This window comes from Xenopus laevis, chromosome 7S, assembly GCF_017654675.1.
Source record: "Xenopus laevis strain J_2021 chromosome 7S, Xenopus_laevis_v10.1, whole genome shotgun sequence".
In the NCBI taxonomy this organism is placed as follows: domain Eukaryota; kingdom Metazoa; phylum Chordata; class Amphibia; order Anura; family Pipidae; genus Xenopus; species Xenopus laevis.
Window position 1 is genome coordinate 66,571,724 of NC_054384.1, and position 7,121 is coordinate 66,578,844.

A 7,121-nucleotide genomic window follows, 5' to 3' on the forward strand; every position below is an offset into this window, starting at 1 on the left:
ACCACCAGCAGTTTCCTCGGTACCAAATACCGATGTACCTCAGTCTAGGCACCACATCCTCAGGAAACAGCAGTAACTATGGGACATCTCAATTCCACCAGTGATGCCCCCCTTTCATCCACTGCACTTTCACCAGCGGTGCTTTCAGCCACTATAGTTCCACCAGTGGTTCCTCCCCTTTATCCAAAATATGGTGTTATACACAGGGACTTCTTTAAGCCACTTGGTAGACCCTGCATTCCTTTTCATTCCATCCCTCAGACTGCAAATGCGGGGGTCTGCAGGCTGCCAATGGAATGGAAAGGAATGCAGCATTCATCATGCAGCTTAAATGTGTCCATGGTTATGCTGCCATATTCCCTTCTCTTTCTCATCCTTTCACCGCAGTCCCTTACCTTACCATATTCCCCCCCCCCCCCGCTTCCCTTGATTCTATTTGGCGCATTGATCGTGGGAGAAAATCCGATTGCCTTTAAGGGGTCAGGAAGGAATTTTTCCCTCTAGTGAAGGAAATTCGCTTCTCAGAGGTTTTTTGCCTTCCTTGCGATCAAAAAGCGCAGTTTATCTAATTATTAATAAAGCTGTGAATTACACAGATTAACCACAAAGTCATTGTGTGTATCTTTATTGTGGGTATTGGGCTAGGGATTTGGCAGGGATAATATATAGAGGGGGAGGGAGAGACATTAGAATAAGGCTCTTAGAGTTCAGAAAATGGTCACATTGGTTATGTTTCTCCTTGGTTCCGGACAATGAAAGTGAAACAACATATAACTGCTGTGTCAGTCCTACTATCCTCCATAGGACTTTTAAACCTAAGTAATACTGAAAGCCAATAAATATCCTTCCTAAATCTCACCCTAACTGGCCTTCGGACAACTCCTCCCTTTGGGCCTTTGGAAAAGCGCCGACACCATAGTTTAGAAGGGCCCTGATGGCCTGTGTTGGTTTACGGAAGCCATGGAAATTGAATATTTAGAGAGAAAATCAGTTACATGCAGATCTGCAACCAAATTCTGTTTTAGAATCATCATCTCATGCTCTTTTACCTTAGTTGTCTAAAATTCCCAGGAAATTATGGAGGAATCTACTAATTTAGCCTCTTCAGTAGATGATAACAAAGACAAATTATACTGGGTTGCAGCTGGATTAGGTGGGATTTTTATATAGACTTGACACTGCCCAGCCTTTATCACACCCATTTATTAGTGTAAGAAGGTATAATCTATAGAGGTTTTATAAAACAGATGTTGAGAATCAGACTCCTGGAATGAACACAGGGTTGAACATAGCTAGCTGTACTGTATGGAGGAAGGTTATACAAGCTAAAATTGCATTACACAATTCCCTCTGTAAAAAGCTGATAACGCAACAGGGTAATACTGAGGCTGTGGGTGGTTAAATAACAGCAAGACCAGTAGTTTAGACATACAGTATGAATGAGGGTATTATAGATAAAGGGATCATTCAGGCAATTGGTTGGTGGAAGTGATGTCATGCGCACAGTGTAGGGGGCGTGTTTAGGTCAGGTGCCTAGGGGGGCATCGGATTTATATACAGCCCTAGGAGAGAAACAAATTATCTGAAATTAAATGTTAGTACCTTAAAATATTCAATATCATGAAATCTTTACGAGGGAACCAACAGCACTGCTTGTGCTATTTATTTCAGAACATGGAATAGTACATTAGCTCTGATCTCTGTTTGCAAGTGATATCTATTGTTAATGTGGCTACACTTTCAAACAAGTTAAGCCTATTGTGTGAATGTCAGAGCACGGGAATGAGATACCTGTACTTGGATTCTTTCTGGCACATCTAGATAAGTACACCAAAAGGGATTCTATACACTTACATATTACAGCAGAGTTCTGGTAAGCCCAGAGGAATGCCCAAGATGACATATTTATGGTATTTCTCTTCACCAAAATGCACCATTTCAGAGGCCCCTAACTACTCAAAAGTGCTGCACATTATACTTCATGTTTGTAACTCAAAACAATAACTTTTAAAAAAAAGAAATATACTAAATTTTGAGATACTATCTAGGCAGTTTTTATTGTGCAGCATAGTGGGATGTCTAAGCAGTTACTGAATGAAGCAAATTTGCTGTGCTTGGGACAAACTGTATAATTTACGTTATATAAATACTTAAAGTCATATGGTGTCTGAGCAGCACATAACATTTTCACAGACAACACAAAGACAAAGGAGGTATGATAATAAAAATGTTTTCACCATGTGTAATTACCTAGAGTCAGTGTCGACTGGTCCACAGGGATACCAGGAGAACTCCCGGTGGGCCCAGGTATCAGTGGGTCCTCATGCTGCTAAACATTTAGCATAGTTCATGGTCATTCTTTATTTCTATGAGAACAAAAAGACTAAATAGATGGAATAATAGATGATAGTATTATATTGTAAAGAAAAGAGACGAGGAGAATAGCTGTTGAGTGAGGAGAGGAAGAATAATAATACTGAGAGTGGGCCCCTGGTCTAAGGTTTTTGGGAGGGCCCGTTATCCCAGTCTGACACTGATAATCGTGTGGTGGGGTAAGTGCCTTCTCCCTCAGGGTCCCGGGCTGTGCCATTACAGATGCACATGGGCAAGATAGGCATGAAGTACAAGTCCAGGGGGGCAGTGCCCCCCCTTGCCTCTATATGTGGACGCCCATGGCTGCAGGTGAAGTGATCCACGGAAGACAGTGCCATGGATGGAGAAGTACAAGAGCCCTGGTACAACACAGTGGAAACATCCAGTTTCTGGCTTGTAATGCCCCTGTTCATTTATTAAAACTTTTCCAAAGGGAACAGGTTGCCCAGGTATGGGTGATGTGCGAGACTCTGATAGCTTGGCACTAAATGCAGAGCAGGAGGACACAGCACATTTTCCCTGCACCCCTTTCTCATCCTGTAAACCAGAAGGACTGGCCATACCGGGGAAAGCACCTGAAATTCCTGTGGGATAATAAGCGTTTATAAAGATTGGAAGGATCTTTAAAAACCTACTATGGGCCTGCACCCATACACCCTGCACATTTTATAAATGTTCAAGATTACTGAGGATTGATTTACTTCCTGAGGTGACTGCAACCTTGTGTGACTTTTATGAAGAAACTGGCATCTGGACTCAGTGACTTTGAATGACTATTTAATTTTCATTAATCGTTTTGTCATTGGGAACTTACTCTTTATAAAAAGTAAGAAATTAGACGGTGCCCCCTCACTTCCGGGGGTCCTTTTATAGACCCGCGCCGCCGCCGACGTCACAATGATGTAACAAAAAGGTGCGGGGCGAGCAGACGGGAGAGTATAAAACTGGAACCCGGAAGTCGGATGCCGGCATTTGAAGGTGGCACCCGCGGGGAACACTGTGAGGTCGACCAGAACCCGTGGGTCTCGCGGGTCCCGCGGGTATCGGGTCGGCCCGCACATCACTACTGTATACTGTATATTGTATATTCGTCTGCAATCAGTCATATTGCTTTTTGGGTGGTAGCATTTAGTAAATCTGCTATGGGTTATTGTGATTATCATAGTCAAACTGTGGGGCTGATTCACTAAGCGACGAAATTGCACTAGCAACACTTCGCAACACTCCGACAGGTGTAGATTCGGCAGGACAACGCTAATTCACTAAAATCCGAAGTTGCGTCCAGGGCGCTGAACGCTGGCAAAGTTGCGCTAGCGTTACTGCGGCAAGCGAAGCGAAGTTGCCCTACCGTTGGCTAATTTGCATATGGCGGGAAGTTAAAGTTGAATAGACATATGTTGCAGCCAATAAATTATAGTACACAAGCCTGGGAAACCTTAATAAAATAAAATAGAATTGTTATATTGCCCTACACATGATCCCAGTGTATAGGTTATGTGCCAAATGTTAGAAAATGTACAATCTTTTGCAGCCTATCACTCTGAAAATTAAAAGTTGTCAGCGTTTTTTGGGACTTAGAAAAATGTTCAACTATATTTTGAGGAAGTCCTATCTGGCGCAAGAGGTAACGTTCAGTAAAATCCACATCTTAGTGAATTCGCATAGTTACTTCCCTTCCCAGAGCGCATTTTCGGGAGCAAATTACCGCTATAGTCTATCTCCTTCGCTAGCGAAGTTACACTTGCGCCCGTTAGTAAATTGGCGAATTAGCGAAATGACATTACGCTGGCAGATTTTCGCTAACGTTAGTCACTTCGCCCTTTAGTAAATCTGCCCCTATTTCTCTGACTTCTGATTCTCACATGAATATTATTAAGACAAAAGAAGAAAGAAGTTCAAACTTATGTTCTCAAACCTTAAGTGTGTTTAATTGATGAATCTAAACATTACTATGGGCCTGTGCCCCTCTATTTTTATATATGATCCCACTCAACTCTCTGAAAGTATTATACAGGTATTTTATGATCAATGTAAATTATAAATTAAGTAGTAGTGCCTTTAGGGACCCCCAAGAATGATTAGGTATCAACCTAGTGTGATAGTATCCTGATAACAGTAATGGTTTTCTGGTCAACTGAAGAACAGAAACTATAAGCAAGATTTACAAAATTGTGTCCAGGCTTATCAGGCATTGGACATATTTTTGGAGCATACATTTATTCCACACTAACAACTATGGCAATGTTTTTTGTTCTGGTCATAGTCAAGAATTGGCATCCTCTTCTGAAGGTTCCAACATGAGAGCCACAATCTGAGAGTCTTTTTGAGCTGCAAGGAAATATAGCTCCTCTGGACCTATGTCCCAAAACCAAGGATCTCTGATGTCAAATGAAGATGTTAGTATGGATGGATTAAATGTGTCATGAGGTCATTTCATGAAAGAAACTTCATGCACCCTGTACTGATGATAAATTGAGCTGCTTAAGTTCACTGCAACATGAAAGCGACTGTTGATGACAGATACAGTGATAAGCATCTTGCATGTGGAGATGGGGCTGTTAATGGACAGTATGGACAGCACACAAGTGCTCTGTTCTAATTAGGGCTTTTTCAGCAGGATTCAGAAGTAAAGTTTTCCCCTTCCCATCCCTAATTTGCATATGCAAATTAGGATTTGGATTCGGTTCGGTAATCTCCAAAATCTTTGGTGAAGGACTCGGCCGAATCCAAAATTGTGGTTTCGGTGCATCCCTAGTGCTAATGTGTTGATGAATTGGAAGCTTTTAACAGATTAAAGGTAACCTCATAAACTCTGTCAAGACAACAATGAGAGCCACTCCCATAGGGAAAGCAAGTGACAAATATGACATATCCAAGTCTGAGCCTAAGACATAACACTTAGATGCAAGTATATGTGTTTGCAGGTAGTTGAAGGGTTGACCTTCAAGATATGTTTCATGCATGCCGGCCAGGATTTGTGGAAAGGCCACCAAGGCCTGGGACTAGGGCAGCAGGATTCTAGGGGGCAGCATGAAGCCAACCACACCCACATTGGTCTGGAAGCTCTGGGGCTGATCATGAAATACAATCTTTTTTAAAATTTCCCATGTGCCAATCCCCAGTGCTCCCGGCCTGTGCATGTGCACAAAAGAAGGGGAGGGGACAGGTGTGACGAATGGCAGCAGGCCTAGGGGTGTCCGCTATGTAAATCCGGCCCTGCATGCATGGTGGGGAGTATAAAAAGCCCTTGAACAACTAACCAAGTTTATGTGTTTCCTCTATGTACTTGAAATGGCAGGGACTTTTTTGACTCCCTGTCCAAACATGGCTTAGATGATGCATGTATAGACAGTTTGGTTACATCTAAGGCAAGTAACAAGCATGTCCCTCTCATGCACACATATCTCCCCCCCCCCACGCATGATGAACACATAACTTTGTTAGAACAAACGTATCTAACTACCAATGTCAAACTATTTTGGATAAGATCATCCTGGACAGTAGCAAACCAGTATGTGCATTGCTCAATTGTAATTTCAATAAGTATAGCAGGCCATCTAGTGGCAGAATTCATGCAATGAGTCTTTTGGGCAAGAATCTGATGGGATTTCAACTTGGACACTTTGAAAGTGATTGGCACTTGAATACATTTACCATCACAAATCAGTCTAAAGACCTTATTTTATGTTGAGAATAGCAAAGTGCTTGGGCAGTGTGTTGCAGAGGACCTCTTGTCCTTTTCAACAAACATTTCCAGGAAGAATACAAAAAAATGTAACATCTCTGCCTCATGGATATAATAGTCAATGTAACGTTGATATCATATATATAACATCACTGACTGCCTCTTAAATGGGAAAGGTTTACAAGCTCCATTCTGTATACATTCAAAGTTGAAGTTTTATATGTTTTTGAAATGATTAGCCTTCCTATTCAGCCTGTTTCCATCCTGCAATAGAAAACTCTGTCTGGTATTTGGGACACTGACCCACAAAGAAATGCAGGTACTGTGAGAGCACAAGTTTGTTGCTGTTTTTTTACCGGTTATCTTTCTTTTCAAATCCTGTCCTATTTGCCTTCCATTTGGGCTTTGAGGTTGCTAAAATTATACAAAAAATAATGAATGAAAATCAAATTGCAAGTTTCTTAGAATATTACTGCCTACATCATATTAAAACGTCATTTTAATGTGAACTACACTTATAAGCTGTGCCGGGAATGGCTTTGTTTTGGTGTCAAAACACCACTCCCTTGAGCACAAATATGTGCCAATATCTAATCAAATAGTTAATATTACCTAGTTCTCCAGGATCACCTTTAGATTAACTTGTGCCAGGGGACACAGCTTTTTCATCTCTTCCATCCCTACCAGGTAATCCAGCATTACCATGTGTCCCAGGTATACCTGGAATCCCTGGTGTTCCACAGCAAGAAGAATCTTGTTATCCTCTATTGAACTGGAGCATGGTATTAGGGTGATCAGAGATACAGTATAAGATGGAGCAATGGTATCATCCTATGGGGAAAAAACAGTAGGAATGAATGGTAAAAGCAGGAGAGGAATAAGACTATGCTTAGTGGAAGCAGAAAGGGAAATGTACTGAGATCAATATATAATAATGATGAAACAATAAAATATTTTTTTTGCTAAACAAGATTTGGATACTTTCTGAAAATAGGTGGAATAATGAAATGTAAACAAAAAAAATAACAATATTCTTGATTCCTCCTCAGGTACAAGAATGTAG

General features: G+C 41.3%; 1 pseudogene; it reads right to left on the reverse strand.

Moving 5' to 3' along the window:
* Positions 1–2,468: 2,468 nt before the first annotated feature.
* LOC121396435 lies at positions 2,469–6,888 on the reverse strand (annotated as a pseudogene).
* Between the last annotated feature and the right edge of the window lie 233 nt (positions 6,889–7,121).